Source organism: Amia ocellicauda, unplaced genomic scaffold, assembly GCF_036373705.1.
Source record: "Amia ocellicauda isolate fAmiCal2 unplaced genomic scaffold, fAmiCal2.hap1 HAP1_SCAFFOLD_68, whole genome shotgun sequence".
In the NCBI taxonomy this organism is placed as follows: domain Eukaryota; kingdom Metazoa; phylum Chordata; class Actinopteri; order Amiiformes; family Amiidae; genus Amia; species Amia ocellicauda.
This window is the reverse complement of record NW_027102996.1, coordinates 507,501-525,012: the sequence shown is the minus strand read 5'-3', so window position 1 is coordinate 525,012 and position 17,512 is coordinate 507,501. Positions and strand designations below refer to the sequence as shown.

The 17,512-nt window shown below is 43.6% G+C and overlaps 15 non-coding genes across 15 annotated transcripts; all 15 read left to right on the top strand.

The window, feature by feature from the left end:
- The first annotated feature begins 265 nt into the window (after positions 1-265).
- On the top strand, positions 266-384 carry LOC136741399 (5S ribosomal RNA). Its single transcript, XR_010814093.1, has one exon. It is a non-coding gene; the product is annotated as a 5S ribosomal RNA (ribosomal RNA).
- Positions 385-1,450: 1,066 nt separating this feature from the next.
- LOC136741407 (5S ribosomal RNA) lies at positions 1,451-1,569 on the top strand. The gene has a single exon (XR_010814101.1). It is a non-coding gene; the product is annotated as a 5S ribosomal RNA (ribosomal RNA).
- Positions 1,570-2,635: 1,066 nt separating this feature from the next.
- LOC136741405 (5S ribosomal RNA) lies at positions 2,636-2,754 on the top strand. Its single transcript, XR_010814099.1, has one exon. It is a non-coding gene; the product is annotated as a 5S ribosomal RNA (ribosomal RNA).
- A 1,066-nt stretch (positions 2,755-3,820) lies between these two features.
- LOC136741625 (5S ribosomal RNA) lies at positions 3,821-3,939 on the top strand. The gene has a single exon (XR_010814310.1). It is a non-coding gene; the product is annotated as a 5S ribosomal RNA (ribosomal RNA).
- A 1,058-nt stretch (positions 3,940-4,997) lies between these two features.
- LOC136741398 (5S ribosomal RNA) lies at positions 4,998-5,116 on the top strand. The gene has a single exon (XR_010814092.1). It is a non-coding gene; the product is annotated as a 5S ribosomal RNA (ribosomal RNA).
- Positions 5,117-6,182: 1,066 nt separating this feature from the next.
- Positions 6,183-6,301, top strand: LOC136741404 (5S ribosomal RNA). The gene has a single exon (XR_010814098.1). It is a non-coding gene; the product is annotated as a 5S ribosomal RNA (ribosomal RNA).
- Positions 6,302-7,367: 1,066 nt separating this feature from the next.
- LOC136741533 (5S ribosomal RNA) lies at positions 7,368-7,486 on the top strand. Its single transcript, XR_010814221.1, has one exon. It is a non-coding gene; the product is annotated as a 5S ribosomal RNA (ribosomal RNA).
- Positions 7,487-8,552: 1,066 nt separating this feature from the next.
- On the top strand, positions 8,553-8,671 carry LOC136741403 (5S ribosomal RNA). Its single transcript, XR_010814097.1, has one exon. It is a non-coding gene; the product is annotated as a 5S ribosomal RNA (ribosomal RNA).
- Positions 8,672-9,737: 1,066 nt separating this feature from the next.
- LOC136741624 (5S ribosomal RNA) lies at positions 9,738-9,856 on the top strand. Its single transcript, XR_010814309.1, has one exon. It is a non-coding gene; the product is annotated as a 5S ribosomal RNA (ribosomal RNA).
- A 1,058-nt stretch (positions 9,857-10,914) lies between these two features.
- Positions 10,915-11,033, top strand: LOC136741546 (5S ribosomal RNA). Its single transcript, XR_010814233.1, has one exon. It is a non-coding gene; the product is annotated as a 5S ribosomal RNA (ribosomal RNA).
- Positions 11,034-12,088: 1,055 nt separating this feature from the next.
- On the top strand, positions 12,089-12,207 carry LOC136741599 (5S ribosomal RNA). Its single transcript, XR_010814285.1, has one exon. It is a non-coding gene; the product is annotated as a 5S ribosomal RNA (ribosomal RNA).
- Positions 12,208-13,273: 1,066 nt separating this feature from the next.
- LOC136741646 (5S ribosomal RNA) lies at positions 13,274-13,392 on the top strand. The gene has a single exon (XR_010814330.1). It is a non-coding gene; the product is annotated as a 5S ribosomal RNA (ribosomal RNA).
- A 1,055-nt stretch (positions 13,393-14,447) lies between these two features.
- LOC136741429 (5S ribosomal RNA) lies at positions 14,448-14,566 on the top strand. The gene has a single exon (XR_010814122.1). It is a non-coding gene; the product is annotated as a 5S ribosomal RNA (ribosomal RNA).
- A 1,066-nt stretch (positions 14,567-15,632) lies between these two features.
- On the top strand, positions 15,633-15,751 carry LOC136741497 (5S ribosomal RNA). Its single transcript, XR_010814187.1, has one exon. It is a non-coding gene; the product is annotated as a 5S ribosomal RNA (ribosomal RNA).
- A 1,066-nt stretch (positions 15,752-16,817) lies between these two features.
- On the top strand, positions 16,818-16,936 carry LOC136741589 (5S ribosomal RNA). Its single transcript, XR_010814275.1, has one exon. It is a non-coding gene; the product is annotated as a 5S ribosomal RNA (ribosomal RNA).
- The last annotated feature ends 576 nt before the right edge of the window (positions 16,937-17,512 follow it).

Here is a 17,512-nt window from a genome sequence, read left to right as displayed (position 1 = left end):
GATTGCGCTTGACTGGCGTGTCAGGCACTCAATTACAGCTGTATTATCAAGACAATGTGTTCGTTTTGTAAAATATAGTTCCGGTCTGGTGTGGCACCCCAGCTAACGCACAACGTTGCCACAACGTTTCGTGTTAGCAGGGACTGTCTGCGGCGCGCTGGTGTGTCCCGGACTTTAGAGTAGAGAGACAGTTCAACTGCAAGTATGAGCGGCAGAAACGGATATTGCCTTCCCTTTAAGTAGAGCGTCAGGGACAGCCTCCCTGGCTTACGGCCATACTAGCCTGAATACGCCCGATCTCGTCCGATCTCGGAAGCTAAGCAGGCTCGGGCCTGGTCAGTACTTGGATGGGAGACCGCCTGGGAATACCAGGTGCTGTAAGCTTTTGCATCTTTTACACACCAAAGGGCGACAAATCACAAGTTTTAACTTTGGATACACGCAATTTCATCATTATTTCAGATTTGACTTCCCCAAATACACAGGCATACAATAGATCTTGTTCTCCAACGTAAACGGTCCCTAGTAACTAGTGTACATTTGTAAATAAATTGAGCATCATGGCTAGAAGTGACTAAATGTTGCCTAATCTTTCTCATCGAGAAATGACACAATTACAGCAACACAAAAAGGAACTCCACCGGACAAAGTTCAGTGCTCACAAAGAGCCTCATTCAACACACACGGTTCCATTCCCATTCATGCAAAGCACGAAAGTGTAAAACTTGGGAACATACTTGAGAGCAAAGATCACATTCAATCTCATTCAAGGCACGGATGTGAATGCAACGGGATGAAATTACTGAAATGATGCCTGCCCTCGAACTGTGATGATGGACTACCCGACTCGCCAATAATATTGGGTTCTGGTGTATTGAAATACAGGAGCTGCTGGATTTGTGTGTTTTCTTACCCCCTCACCATAGTTTGTCAAATGTTTAAACAACTGAACTTATATTCAAGGTTTGTTTCTCTTCATATGTTTTACTGGTTTACATTTGTCTCAGCAACCTGTTGAATGATTCTTCTGCTTTCAAAACAAAATGACAACAGGATGAATGCACACACTTGAAAATACAATACATGCAATGTTATGCATCATAGTGATGCAACCTCCTTTCAGTTTCATACTGCATGTCAATTGAAATCCTTACTGAAATGCACACCTTCTCAAGATTGCGCTTGACTGGCGTGTCAGGCACTCAATTACAGCTGTTTTATCAAGACAATGTGTTCGTTTTGTAATATATAGTTCCGGTCTGGTGTGGCACCCCAGCTAACGCACAACGTTGCCACAATGTTGCCACAACGTGGCGTGTTAGCAGGGACTGTCTGCGGCGCGCTGGTGTGTCCCGGGCTTTAGAGTAGAGAGACAGTTCAACTGTAAGTATGAACGGCAGAAACGGATATTGCCTTCCCTTTAAGTAGCGCGTCAGGGACAGCCTCCCTGGCTTACGGCCATACTAGCCTGAATACGCCCGATCTCGTCCGATCTCGGAAGCTAAGCAGGCTCGGGCCTGGTCAGTACTTGGATGGGAGACCCCCTGGGAATACCAGGTGCTGTAAGCTTTTGCATCTTTTACACACCAAAGGGCGACAAATCACGAGTTTTAACTTTGGATACACGCAATTTCATCATTATTTCAGATTTGACTTCCCCAAATACACAGGCATACAATAGATCTTGTTCTCCAACGTAAACGGTCCCTAGTAACTAGTGTACATTCGTAAATAAATTGAGCATCATGGCTAGAAGTGACTAAATGTTGCCTAATCTTTCTCATCGAGAAATGACACAATTACACCAACACAAAAAGGAACTCCACCGGACAAAGTTCAGTGCTCACAAGGAGCCTCATTCAACACACACGGTTCCATTCCCATTCATGCAAAGCACGAAAGTGTAAAACTTGGGAAAATACTTGAGAGCAAAGATCACATTCAATCTCATTCAAGGCACGGATGTGAATGCAACGGGATGAAATTACTGAAATGATGCCTGCCCTCGAACTGTGATGATGGACTACCCGACTCGCCAATAATATTGGGTTCTGGTGTATTGAAATACAGGAGCTGCTGGATTTGTGTGTTTTCTTACCCCCTCACCATAGTTTGTCAAATGTTTAAACAACTGAACTTATATTCAAGGTTTGTTTCTCTTCATATGTTTTACTGGTTTACATTTGTCTCAGCAACCTGTTGAATGATTCTTCTGCTTTCAAAACAAAATGACAACAGGATGAATGCACACACTTGAAAATACAATACATGCAATGTTATGCATCATAGTGATGCAACCTCCTTTCAGTTTCATACTGCATGTCAATTGAAATCCTTACTGAAATGCACACCTTCTCAAGATTGCGCTTGACTGGCGTGTCAGGCACTCAATTACAGCTGTTTTATCAAGACAATGTGTTCGTTTTGTAATATATAGTTCCGGTCTGGTGTGGCACCCCAGCTAACGCACAACGTTGCCACAATGTTGCCACAACGTGGCGTGTTAGCAGGGACTGTCTGCGGCGCGCTGGTGTGTCCCGGGCTTTAGAGTAGAGAGACAGTTCAACTGTAAGTATGAACGGCAGAAACGGATATTGCCTTCCCTTTAAGTAGCGCGTCAGGGACAGCCTCCCTGGCTTACGGCCATACTAGCCTGAATACGCCCGATCTCGTCCGATCTCGGAAGCTAAGCAGGCTCGGGCCTGGTCAGTACTTGGATGGGAGACCCCCTGGGAATACCAGGTGCTGTAAGCTTTTGCATCTTTTACACACCAAAGGGCGACAAATCACGAGTTTTAACTTTGGATACACGCAATTTCATCATTATTTCAGATTTGACTTCCCCAAATACACAGGCATACAATAGATCTTGTTCTCCAACGTAAACGGTCCCTAGTAACTAGTGTACATTCGTAAATAAATTGAGCATCATGGCTAGAAGTGACTAAATGTTGCCTAATCTTTCTCATCGAGAAATGACACAATTACACCAACACAAAAAGGAACTCCACCGGACAAAGTTCAGTGCTCACAAGGAGCCTCATTCAACACACACGGTTCCATTCCCATTCATGCAAAGCACGAAAGTGTAAAACTTGGGAAAATACTTGAGAGCAAAGATCACATTCAATCTCATTCAAGGCACGGATGTGAATGCAACGGGATGAAATTACTGAAATGATGCCTGCCCTCGAACTGTGATGATGGACTACCCGACTCGCCAATAATATTGGGTTCTGGTGTATTGAAATACAGGAGCTGCTGGATTTGTGTGTTTTCTTACCCCCTCACCATAGTTTGTCAAATGTTTAAACAACTGAACTTATATTCAAGGTTTGTTTCTCTTCATATGTTTTACTGGTTTACATTTGTCTCAGCAACCTGTTGAATGATTCTTCTGCTTTCAAAACAAAATGACAACAGGATGAATGTACACACTTGAAAATACAATACATGCAATGTTATGCATCATAGTGATGCAACCTCATTTCAGTTTCATACTGCATGTCAATTGAAATCCTTACTGAAATGCACACCTTCTCAAGATTGCGCTTGACTGGCGTGTCAGGCACTCAATTACAGCTGTATTATCAAGACAATGTGTTCGTTTTGTAAAATATAGTTCCGGTCTGGTGTGTCACCCCAGCTAACGCACAACGTTGCCACAATGTTGCCACAACGTGGCGTGTTAGCAGGGACTGTCTGCGGCGCGCTGGTGTGTCCCGGGCTTTAGAGTAGAGAGACAGTTCAACTGTAAGTATGAACGGCAGAAACGGATATTGCCTTCCCTTTAAGTAGAGCGTCAGGGACAGCCTCCCTGGCTTACGGCCATACTATCCTGAATACGCCCGATCTCGTCAGATCTCGGAAGCTAAGCAGGCTCGGGCCTGGTCAGTACTTGGATGGGAGACCGCCTGGGAATACCAGGTGCTGTAAGCTTTTGCATCTTTTACACTCCAGAGGGCGACAAATCACGAGTTTTAACTTTGGATACACGCAATTTCATCATTATTTCAGATTTGACTTCCCCAAATACACAGGCATACAATAGATCTTGTTCTCCTACGTAAACGGTCCCTAGTAACTAGGGTACATTCGTAAATAAATTGAGCATCATGGCTAGAAGTGACTAAATGTTGCCTAATCTTTCTCATCGAGAAATGACACAATTACAGCAACACAAAAAGGAACTCCACCGGACAAAGTTCAGTGCTCACAAGGAGCCTCATTCAACACACACGGTTCCATTCCCATTCATGCAAAGCACGAAAGTGTAAAACTTGGGAACATACTTGAGAACAAAGATCACATTCAATCTCATTCAAGGCACGGATGTGAATGCAACGGGATGAAATTACTGAAATGATGCCTGCCCTCGAACTGTGATGATGGACTACCCGACTCGCCAATAATATTGGGTTCTGGTGTATTGAAATACAGGAGCTGCTGGATTTGTGTGTTTTCTTACCCCCTCACCATAGTTTGTCAAATGTTTAAACAACTGAACTTATATTCAAGGTTTGTTTCTCTTCATATGTTTTACTGGTTTACATTTGTCTCAGCAACCTCAGCAAAAATGATTCTTCTGCTTTCAAAACAAAATGACAACAGGATGAATGCACACACTTGAAAATACAATACATGCAATGTTATGCATCATAGTGATGCAACCTCCTTTCAGTTTCATACTGCATGTCAATTGAAATCCTTATTGAAATGCACACCTTCTCAAGATTGCGCTTGACTGGCGTGTCAGGCACTCAATTACAGCTGTATTATCAAGACAATGTGTTCGTTTTGTAAAATATAGTTCCGGTCTGGTGTGGCACCCCAGCTAACGCACAACGTTGCCACAACGTTTCGTGTTAGCAGGGACTGTCTGCGGCGCGCTGGTGTGTCCCGGACTTTAGAGTAGAGAGACAGTTCAACTGCAAGTATGAGCGGCAGAAACGGATATTGCCTTCCCTTTAAGTAGAGCGTCAGGGACAGCCTCCCTGGCTTACGGCCATACTAGCCTGAATACGCCCGATCTCGTCCGATCTCGGAAGCTAAGCAGGCTCGGGCCTGGTCAGTACTTGGATGGGAGACCGCCTGGGAATACCAGGTGCTGTAAGCTTTTGCATCTTTTACACACCAAAGGGCGACAAATCACAAGTTTTAACTTTGGATACACGCAATTTCATCATTATTTCAGATTTGACTTCCCCAAATACACAGGCATACAATAGATCTTGTTCTCCAACGTAAACGGTCCCTAGTAACTAGTGTACATTTGTAAATAAATTGAGCATCATGGCTAGAAGTGACTAAATGTTGCCTAATCTTTCTCATCGAGAAATGACACAATTACAGCAACACAAAAAGGAACTCCACCGGACAAAGTTCAGTGCTCACAAAGAGCCTCATTCAACACACACGGTTCCATTCCCATTCATGCAAAGCACGAAAGTGTAAAACTTGGGAACATACTTGAGAGCAAAGATCACATTCAATCTCATTCAAGGCACGGATGTGAATGCAACGGGATGAAATTACTGAAATGATGCCTGCCCTCGAACTGTGATGATGGACTACCCGACTCGCCAATAATATTGGGTTCTGGTGTATTGAAATACAGGAGCTGCTGGATTTGTGTGTTTTCTTACCCCCTCACCATAGTTTGTCAAATGTTTAAACAACTGAACTTATATTCAAGGTTTGTTTCTCTTCATATGTTTTACTGGTTTACATTTGTCTCAGCAACCTGTTGAATGATTCTTCTGCTTTCAAAACAAAATGACAACAGGATGAATGCACACACTTGAAAATACAATACATGCAATGTTATGCATCATAGTGATGCAACCTCCTTTCAGTTTCATACTGCATGTCAATTGAAATCCTTACTGAAATGCACACCTTCTCAAGATTGCGCTTGACTGGCGTGTCAGGCACTCAATTACAGCTGTTTTATCAAGACAATGTGTTCGTTTTGTAATATATAGTTCCGGTCTGGTGTGGCACCCCAGCTAACGCACAACGTTGCCACAATGTTGCCACAACGTGGCGTGTTAGCAGGGACTGTCTGCGGCGCGCTGGTGTGTCCCGGGCTTTAGAGTAGAGAGACAGTTCAACTGTAAGTATGAACGGCAGAAACGGATATTGCCTTCCCTTTAAGTAGCGCGTCAGGGACAGCCTCCCTGGCTTACGGCCATACTAGCCTGAATACGCCCGATCTCGTCCGATCTCGGAAGCTAAGCAGGCTCGGGCCTGGTCAGTACTTGGATGGGAGACCCCCTGGGAATACCAGGTGCTGTAAGCTTTTGCATCTTTTACACACCAAAGGGCGACAAATCACGAGTTTTAACTTTGGATACACGCAATTTCATCATTATTTCAGATTTGACTTCCCCAAATACACAGGCATACAATAGATCTTGTTCTCCAACGTAAACGGTCCCTAGTAACTAGTGTACATTCGTAAATAAATTGAGCATCATGGCTAGAAGTGACTAAATGTTGCCTAATCTTTCTCATCGAGAAATGACACAATTACACCAACACAAAAAGGAACTCCACCGGACAAAGTTCAGTGCTCACAAGGAGCCTCATTCAACACACACGGTTCCATTCCCATTCATGCAAAGCACGAAAGTGTAAAACTTGGGAAAATACTTGAGAGCAAAGATCACATTCAATCTCATTCAAGGCACGGATGTAAATGCAACGGGATGAAATTACTGAAATGATGCCTGCCCTCGAACTGTGATGATGGACTACCCGACTCGCCAATAATATTGGGTTCTGGTGTATTGAAATACAGGAGCTGCTGGATTTGTGTGTTTTCTTACCCCCTCACCATAGTTTGTCAAATGTTTAAACAACTGAACTTATATTCAAGGTTTGTTTCTCTTCATATGTTTTACTGGTTTACATTTGTCTCAGCAACCTGTTGAATGATTCTTCTGCTTTCAAAACAAAATGACAACAGGATGAATGCACACACTTGAAAATACAATACATGCAATGTTATGCATCATAGTGATGCAACCTCCTTTCAGTTTCATACTGCATGTCAATTGAAATCCTTACTGAAATGCACACCTTCTCAAGATTGCGCTTGACTGGCGTGTCAGGCACTCAATTACAGCTGTTTTATCAAGACAATGTGTTCGTTTTGTAATATATAGTTCCGGTCTGGTGTGGCACCCCAGCTAACGCACAACGTTGCCACAATGTTGCCACAACGTGGCTTGTTAGCAGGGACTGTCTGCGGCGCGCTGGTGTGTCCCGGGCTTTAGAGTAGAGAGACAGTTCAACTGTAAGTATGAACGGCAGAAACGGATATTGCCTTCCCTTTAAGTAGCGCGTCAGGGACAGCCTCCCTGGCTTACGGCCTTACTAGCCTGAATACGCCCGATCTCGTCCGATCTCGGAAGCTAAGCAGGCTCGGGCCTGGTCAGTACTTGGATGGGAGACCCCCTGGGAATACCAGGTGCTGTAAGCTTTTGCATCTTTTACACACCAAAGGGCGACAAATCACGAGTTTTAACTTTGGATACACGCAATTTCATCATTATTTCAGATTTGACTTCCCCAAATACACAGGCATACAATAGATCTTGTTCTCCAACGTAAACGGTCCCTAGTAACTAGTGTACATTCGTAAATAAATTGAGCATCATGGCTAGAAGTGACTAAATGTTGCCTAATCTTTCTCATCGAGAAATGACACAATTACACCAACACAAAAAGGAACTCCACCGGACAAAGTTCAGTGCTCACAAGGAGCCTCATTCAACACACACGGTTCCATTCCCATTCATGCAAAGCACGAAAGTGTAAAACTTGGGAAAATACTTGAGAGCAAAGATCACATTCAATCTCATTCAAGGCACGGATGTGAATGCAACGGGATGAAATTACTGAAATGATGCCTGCCCTCGAACTGTGATGATGGACTACCCGACTCGCCAATAATATTGGGTTCTGGTGTATTGAAATACAGGAGCTGCTGGATTTGTGTGTTTTCTTACCCCCTCACCATAGTTTGTCAAATGTTTAAACAACTGAACTTATATTCAAGGTTTGTTTCTCTTCATATGTTTTACTGGTTTACATTTGTCTCAGCAACCTGTTGAATGATTCTTCTGCTTTCAAAACAAAATGACAACAGGATGAATGCACACACTTGAAAATACAATACATGCAATGTTATGCATCATAGTGATGCAACCTCCTTTCAGTTTCATACTGCATGTCAATTGAAATCCTTACTGAAATGCACACCTTCTCAAGATTGCGCTTGACTGGCGTGTCAGGCACTCAATTACAGCTGTTTTATCAAGACAATGTGTTCGTTTTGTAATATATAGTTCCGGTCTGGTGTGGCACCCCAGCTAACGCACAACGTTGCCACAATGTTGCCACAACGTGGCGTGTTAGCAGGGACTGTCTGCGGCGCGCTGGTGTGTCCCGGGCTTTAGAGTAGAGAGACAGTTCAACTGTAAGTATGAACGGCAGAAACGGATATTGCCTTCCCTTTAAGTAGCGCGTCAGGGACAGCCTCCCTGGCTTACGGCCATACTAGCCTGAATACGCCCGATCTCGTCCGATCTCGGAAGCTAAGCAGGCTCGGGCCTGGTCAGTACTTGGATGGGAGACCCCCTGGGAATACCAGGTGCTGTAAGCTTTTGCATCTTTTACACACCAAAGGGCGACAAATCACGAGTTTTAACTTTGGATACACGCAATTTCATCATTATTTCAGATTTGACTTCCCCAAATACACAGGCATACAATAGATCTTGTTCTCCAACGTAAACGGTCCCTAGTAACTAGTGTACATTCGTAAATAAATTGAGCATCATGGCTAGAAGTGACTAAATGTTGCCTAATCTTTCTCATCGAGAAATGACACAATTACACCAACACAAAAAGGAACTCCACCGGACAAAGTTCAGTGCTCACAAGGAGCCTCATTCAACACACACGGTTCCATTCCCATTCATGCAAAGCACGAAAGTGTAAAACTTGGGAAAATACTTGAGAGCAAAGATCACATTCAATCTCATTCAAGGCACGGATGTGAATGCAACGGGATGAAATTACTGAAATGATGCCTGCCCTCGAACTGTGATGATGGACTACCCGACTCGCCAATAATATTGGGTTCTGGTGTATTGAAATACAGGAGCTGCTGGATTTGTGTGTTTTCTTACCCCCTCACCATAGTTTGTCAAATGTTTAAACAACTGAACTTATATTCAAGGTTTGTTTCTCTTCATATGTTTTACTGGTTTACATTTGTCTCAGCAACCTGTTGAATGATTCTTCTGCTTTCAAAACAAAATGACAACAGGATGAATGTACACACTTGAAAATACAATACATGCAATGTTATGCATCATAGTGATGCAACCTCATTTCAGTTTCATACTGCATGTCAATTGAAATCCTTACTGAAATGCACACCTTCTCAAGATTGCGCTTGACTGGCGTGTCAGGCACTCAATTACAGCTGTATTATCAAGACAATGTGTTCGTTTTGTAAAATATAGTTCCGGTCTGGTGTGGCACCCCAGCTAACGCACAACGTTGCCACAATGTTGCCACAACGTGGCGTGTTAGCAGGGACTGTCTGCGGCGCGCTGGTGTGTCCCGGGCTTTAGAGTAGAGAGACAGTTCAACTGTAAGTATGAACGGCAGAAACGGATATTGCCTTCCCTTTAAGTAGAGCGTCAGGGACAGCCTCCCTGGCTTACGGCCATACTATCCTGAATACGCCCGATCTCGTCAGATCTCGGAAGCTAAGCAGGCTCGGGCCTGGTCAGTACTTGGATGGGAGACCGCCTGGGAATACCAGGTGCTGTAAGCTTTTGCATCTTTTACACTCCAGAGGGCGACAAATCACGAGTTTTAACTTTGGATACACGCAATTTCATCATTATTTCAGATTTGACTTCCCCAAATACACAGGCATACAATAGATCTTGTTCTCCTACGTAAACGGTCCCTAGTAACTAGGGTACATTCGTAAATAAATTGAGCATCATGGCTAGAAGTGACTAAATGTTGCCTAATCTTTCTCATCGAGAAATGACACAATTACAGCAACACAAAAAGGAACTCCACCGGACAAAGTTCAGTGCTCACAAGGAGCCTCATTCAACACACACGGTTCCATTCCCATTCATGCAAAGCACGAAAGTGTAAAACTTGGGAACATACTTGAGAACAAAGATCACATTCAATCTCATTCAAGGCACGGATGTGAATGCAACGGGATGAAATTACTGAAATGATGCCTGCCCTCGAACTGTGATGATGGACTACCCGACTCGCCAATAATATTGGGTTCTGGTGTATTGAAATACAGGAGCTGCTGGATTTGTGTGTTTTCTTACCCCCTCACCATAGTTTGTCAAATGTTTAAACAACTGAACTTATATTCAAGGTTTGTTTCTCTTCATATGTTTTACTGGTTTACATTTGTCTCAGCAACCTCAGCAAAAATGATTCTTCTGCTTTCAAAACAAAATGACAACAGGATGAATGCACACACTTGAAAATACAATACATGCAATGTTATGCATCATAGTGATGCAACCTCCTTTCAGTTTCATACTGCATGTCAATTGAAATCCTTATTGAAATGCACACCTTCTCAAGATTGCGCTTGACTGGCGTGTCAGGCACTCAATTACAGCTGTATTATCAAGACAATGTGTTCGTTTTGTAAAATATAGTTCCGGTCTGGTGTGGCACCCCAGCTAACGCACAACGTTGCCACAACGTTTCGTGTTAGCAGGGACTGTCTGCGGCGCGCTGGTGTGTCCCGGACTTTAGAGTAGAGAGACAGTTCAACTGCAAGTATGAGCGGCAGAAACGGATATTGCCTTCCCTTTAAGTAGAGCGTCAGGGACAGCCTCCCTGGCTTACGGCCATACTAGCCTGAATACGCCCGATCTCGTCCGATCTCGGAAGCTAAGCAGGCTCGGGCCTGGTCAGTACTTGGATGGGAGACTGCCTGGGAATACCAGGTGCTGTAAGCTTTTGCATCTTTTACACACCAGAGGGCGACAAATCACGAGTTTTAACTTTGGATACACGCAATTTCATCATTATTTCAGATTTGACTTCCCCAAATACACAGGCATACAATAGATCTTGTTCTCCAACGTAAACGGTCCCTAGTAACTAGGGTACATTCGTAAATAAATTGAGCATCATGGCTAGAAGTGACTAAATGTTGCCTAATCTTTCTCATCGAGAAATGACACAATTACAGCAACACAAAAAGGAACTCCACCGGACAAAGTTCAGTGCTCACAAGGAGCCTCATTCAACACACACGGTTCCATTCCCATTCATGCAAAGCACGAAAGTGTAAAACTTGGGAACATACTTGAGAGCAAAGATCACATTCAATCTCATTCAAGGCACGGATGTGAATGCAACGGGATGAAATTACTGAAATGATGCCTGCCCTCGAACTGTGAAGATGGACTTCCCGACTCGCCAATAATATTGGGTTCTGGTGTATTGAAATACAGGAGCTGCTGGATTTGTGTGTTTTCTTACCCCCTCACCATAGTTTGTCAAATGTTTAAACAACTGAACTTATATTCAAGGTTTGTTTCTCTTCATATGTTTTACTGGTTTACATTTGTCTCAGCAACCTGTTGAATGATTCTTCTGCTTTCAAAACAAAATGACAACAGGATGAATGCACACACTTGAAAATACAATACATGCAATGTTATGCATCATAGTGATGCAACCTCCTTTCAGTTTCATACTGCATGTCAATTGAAATCCTTACTGAAATGCACACCTTCTCAAGATTGCGCTTGACTGGCGTGTCAGGCACTCAATTACAGCTGTTTTATCAAGACAATGTGTTCGTTTTGTAATATATAGTTCCGGTCTGGTGTGGCACCCCAGCTAACGCACAACGTTGCCACAACGTTTCGTGTTAGCAGGGACTGTCTGCGGCGCGCTGGTGTGTCCCGGACTTTAGAGTAGAGAGACAGTTCAACTGCAAGTATGAGCGGCAGAAACGGATATTGCCTTCCCTTTAAGTAGAGCGTCAGGGAGAGCCTCCCTGGCTTACGGCCATACTAGCCTGAATACGCCCGATCTCGTCCGATCTCGGAAGCCAAGCAGGCTCGGGCCTGGTCAGTACTTGGATGGGAGACCGCCTGGGAATAACAGGTGCTGTAAGCTTTTGCATCTTTTACACACCAGAGGGCGACAAATCACGAGTTTTAACTTTGGATACACGCAATTTCATCATTATTTCAGATTTGACTTCCCCAAATACACAGGCATACAATAGATCTTGTTCTCCAACGTAAACGGTCCCTAGTAACTAGGGTACATTCGTAAATAAATTGAGCATCATGGCTAGAAGTGACTAAATGTTGCCTAATCTTTCTCATCGAGAAATGACACAATTACAGCAACACAAAAAGGAACTCCACCGGACAAAGTTCAGTGCTCACAAGGAGCCTCATTCAACACACACGGTTCCATTCCCATTCATGCAAAGCACGAAAGTGTAAAACTTGGGAACATACTTGAGAGCAAAGATCACATTCAATCTCATTCAAGGCACGGATGTGAATGCAACGGGATGAAATTACTGAAATGATGCCTGCCCTCGAACTGTGATGATGGACTACCCGACTCGCCAATAATATTGGGTTCTGGTGTATTGAAATACAGGAGCTGCTGGATTTGTGTGTTTTCTTACCCCCTCACCATAGTTTGTCAAATGTTTAAACAACTGAACTTATATTCAAGGTTTGTTTCTCTTCATATGTTTTACTGGTTTACATTTGTCTCAGCAACCTGTTGAATGATTCTTCTGCTTTCAAAACAAAATGACAACAGGATGAATGCACACACTTGAAAACACAATACATGCAATGTTATGCATCATAGTGATGCAACCTCCTTTCAGTTTCATACTGCATGTCAATTGAAATCCTTACTGAAATGCACACCTTCTCAAGATTGCGCTTGACTGGCGTGTCAGGCACTCAATTACAGCTGTTTTATCAAGAGAATGTGTTCGTTTTGTAATATATAGTTCCGGTCTGGTGTGGCACCCCAGCTAACGCACAACGTTGCCACAATGTTGCCACAACGTGGCGTGTTAGCAGGGACTGTCTGCGGTGCGCTGGTGTGTCCCGGGCTTTAGAGTAGAGAGACAGTTCAACTGTAAGTATGAACGGCAGAAACGGATATTGCCTTCCCTTTAAGTAGAGCGTCAGGGACAGCCTTCCTGGCTTACGGCCATACTAGCCTGAATACGCCCGATCTCGTCCGATCTCGGAAGGTAAGCAGGCTCGGGCCTGGTCAGTACTTGCATGGGAGACCGCCTGGGAATACCAGGTGCTGTAGGCTTTGGCATCTTTTACACACCAGAGGGCGACAAATCACGAGTTTTAACTTTGGATACACGCAATTTCATCATTATTTCAGATTTGACTTCCCCAAATACACAGGCATACAATAGATCTTGTTCTCCAACGTAAACGGTCCCTAGTAACTAGGGTACATTCGTAAATAAATTGAGCATCATGGCTAGAAGTGACTAAATGTTGCCTAATCTTTCTCATCGAGAAATGACACAATTACAGCAACACAAAAAGGAACTCCACCGGACAAAGTTCAGTGCTCACAAGGAGCCTCATTCAACACACACGGTTCCATTCCCATTCATGCAAAGCACGAAAGTGTAAAACTTGGGAACATACTTGAGAGCAAAGATCACATTCAATCTCATTCAAGGCACGGATGTGAATGCAACGGGATGAAATTACTGAAATGATGCCTGCCCTCGAACTGTGAAGATGGACTACCCGACTCGCCAATAATATTGGGTTCTGGTGTATTGAAATACAGGAGCTGCTGGATTTGTGTGTTTTCTTACCCCCTCACCATAGTTTGTCAAATGTTTAAACAACTGAACTTATATTCAAGGTTTGTTTCTCTTCATATGTTTTACTGGTTTACATTTGTCTCAGCAACCTGTTGAATGATTCTTCTGCTTTCAAAACAAAATGACAACAGGATGAATGCACACACTTGAAAATACAATACATGCAATGTTATGCATCATAGTGATGCAACCTCCTTTCAGTTTCATACTGCATGTCAATTGAAATCCTTACTGAAATGCACACCTTCTCAAGATTGCGCTTGACTGGCGTGTCAGGCACTCAATTACAGCTGTTTTATCAAGAGAATGTGTTCGTTTTGTAATATATAGTTCCGGTCTGGTGTGGCACCCCAGCTAACGCACAACGTTGCCACAACGTTTCGTGTTAGCAGGGACTGTCTGCGGCGTGCTGGTGTGTCCCGGACTTTAGAGTAGAGAGACAGTTCAACTGCAAGTATGAGCGGCAGAAACGGATATTGCCTTCCCTTTAAGTAGAGCGTCAGGGACAGCCTCCCTGGCTTACGGCCATACTAGCCTGAATACGCCCGATCTCGTCTGATCTCGGAAGCTAAGCAGGCTCGGGCCTGGTCAGTACTTGGATGGGAGACCACCTGGGAATACCAGGTGCTGTAAGCTTTTGCATCTTTTACACACCAGAGGGCGACAAATCACGAGTTTTAACTTTGGATACACGCAATTTCATCATTATTTCAGATTTGACTTCCCCAAATACACAGGCATACAATAGATCTTGTTCTCCAACGTAAACGGTCCCTAGTAACTAGGGTACATTCGTAAATAAATTGAGCATCATGGCTAGAAGTGACTAAATGTTGCCTAATCTTTCTCATCGAGAAATGACACAATTACAGCAACACAAAAAGGAACTCCACCGGACAAAGTTCAGTGCTCACAAGGAGCCTCATTCAACACACACGGTTCCATTCCCATTCATGCAAAGCACGAAAGTGTAAAACTTGGGAACATACTTGAGAGCAAAGATCACATTCAATCTCATTCAAGGCACGAATGTGAATGCAACTTGATGAAATTACTGAAATGATGCCTGCCCTCGAACTGTGAAGATGGACTTCCCGACTCGCCAATAATATTGGGTTCTGGTGTATTGAAATACAGGAGCTGCTGGATTTGTGTGTTTTCTAACCCCCTCACCATAGTTTGTCAAATGTTTAAACAACTGAACTTATATTCAAGGTTTGTTTCTCTTCATATGTTTTACTGGTTTACATTTGTCTCAGCAACCTGTTGAATGATTCTTCTGCTTTCAAAACAAAATGACAACAGGATGAATGCACACACTTGAAAATACAATACATGCAATGTTATGCATCATAGTGATGCAACCTCCTTTCAGTTTCATACTGCATGTCAATTGAAATCCTTACTGAAATGCACACCTTCTCAAGATTGCGCTTGACTGGCGTGTCAGGCACTCAATTACAGCTGTTTTATCAAGAGAATGTGTTCGTTTTGTAATATATAGTTCCGGTCTGGTGTGGCACCCCAGCTAACGCACAACGTTGCCACAATGTTGCCACAACGTGGCGTGTTAGCAGGGACTGTCTGCGGCGCGCTGGTGTGTCCCGGGCTTTAGAGTAGAGAGACAGTTCAACTGTAAGTATGAACAGCAGAAACGGATATTGCCTTCCCTTTAAGTAGAGCGTCAGGGACAGCCTTCCTGGCTTACGGCCATACTAGCCTGAATACGCCCGATCTCGTCCGATCTCGGAAGCCAAGCAGGCTCGGGCCTGGTCAGTACTTGGATGGGAGACCGCCTGGGAATACCAGGTGCTGTAAGCTTTTGCATCTTTTACACACCAGAGGGCGACAAATCACGAGTTTTAACTTTGGATACACGCAATTTCATCATTATTTCAGATTTGACTTCCCCAAATACACAGGCATACAATAGATCTTGTTCTCCAACGTAAACGGTCCCTAGTAACTAGGGTACATTCGTAAATAAATTGAGCATCATGGCTAGAAGTGACTAAATGTTGCCTAATCTTTCTCATCGAGAAATGACACAATTACAGCAACACAAAAAGGAACTCCACCGGACAAAGTTCAGTGCTCACAAGGAGCCTCATTCAACACACACGGTTCCATTCCCATTCATGCAAAGCACGAAAGTGTAAAACTTGGGAACATACTTGAGAGCAAAGATCACATTCAATCTCATTCAAGGCACGGATGTGAATGCAACGGGATGAAATTACTGAAATGATGCCTGCCCTCGAACTGTGATGATGGACTACCCGACTCGCCAATAATATTGGGTTCTGGTGTATTGAAATACAGGAGCTGCTGGATTTGTGTGTTTTCTTACCCCCTCACCATAGTTTGTCAAATGTTTAAACAACTGAACTTATATTCAAGGTTTGTTTCTCTTCATATGTTTTACTGGTTTACATTTGTCTCAGCAACCTGTTGAATGATTCTTCTGCTTTCAAAACAAAATGACAACAGGATGAATGCACACACTTGAAAATACAATACATGCAATGTTATGCATCATAGTGATGCAACCTCCTTTCAGTTTCATACTGCATGTCAATTGAAATCCTTACTGAAATGCACACCTACTCAAGATTGCGCTTGACTGGCGTGTCAGGCACTCAATTACAGCTGTTTTATCAAGAGAATGTGTTCGTTTTGTAATATATAGTTCCGGTCTGGTGTGGCACCCCAGCTAACGCACAACATTGCCACAATGTTGCCACAACGTGGCGTGTTAGCAGAGACTGTCTGCGGCGCGCTGGTGTGTCCCGGGCTTTAGAGTAGAGAGACAGTTCAACTGTAAGTATGAACAGCAGAAACGGATATTGCCTTCCCTTTAAGTAGAGCGTCAGGGACAGCCTTCCTGGCTTACGGCCATACTAGCCTGAATACGCCCGATCTCGTCCGATCTCGGAAGCTAAGCAGGCTCGGGCCTGGTCAGTACTTGGATGGGAGACCGCCTGGGAATACCAGGTGCTGTTGGCTTTGGCATCTTTTACACACCAGAGGGCGACAAATCACGAGTTTTAACTTTGGATACACGCAATTTCATCATTATTTCAGATTTGACTTCCCCAAATACACAGGCATACAATAGATCTTGTTCTCCAACGTAAACGGTCCCTAGTAACTAGGGTACATTCGTAAATAAATTGAGCATCATGGCTAGAAGTGACTAAATGTTGCCTAATCTTTCTCATCGAGAAATGACACAATTACAGCAACACAAAAAGGAACTCCACCGGACAAAGTTCAGTGCTCACAAGGAGCCTCATTCAACACACACGGTTCCATTCCCATTCATGCAAAGCACGAAAGTGTAAAACCTGGGAACATACTTGAGAGCAAAGATCACATTCAATCTCATTCAAGGCACGGATGTGAATGCAACGGGATGAAATTACTGAAATGATGCCTGCCCTCGAACTGTGATGATGGACTACCCGACTCGCCAATAATATTGGGTTCTGGTGTATTGAAATACAGGAGCTGCTGGATTTGTGTGTTTTCTTACCCCCTCACCATAGTTTGTCAAATGTTTAAACAACTGAACTTATATTC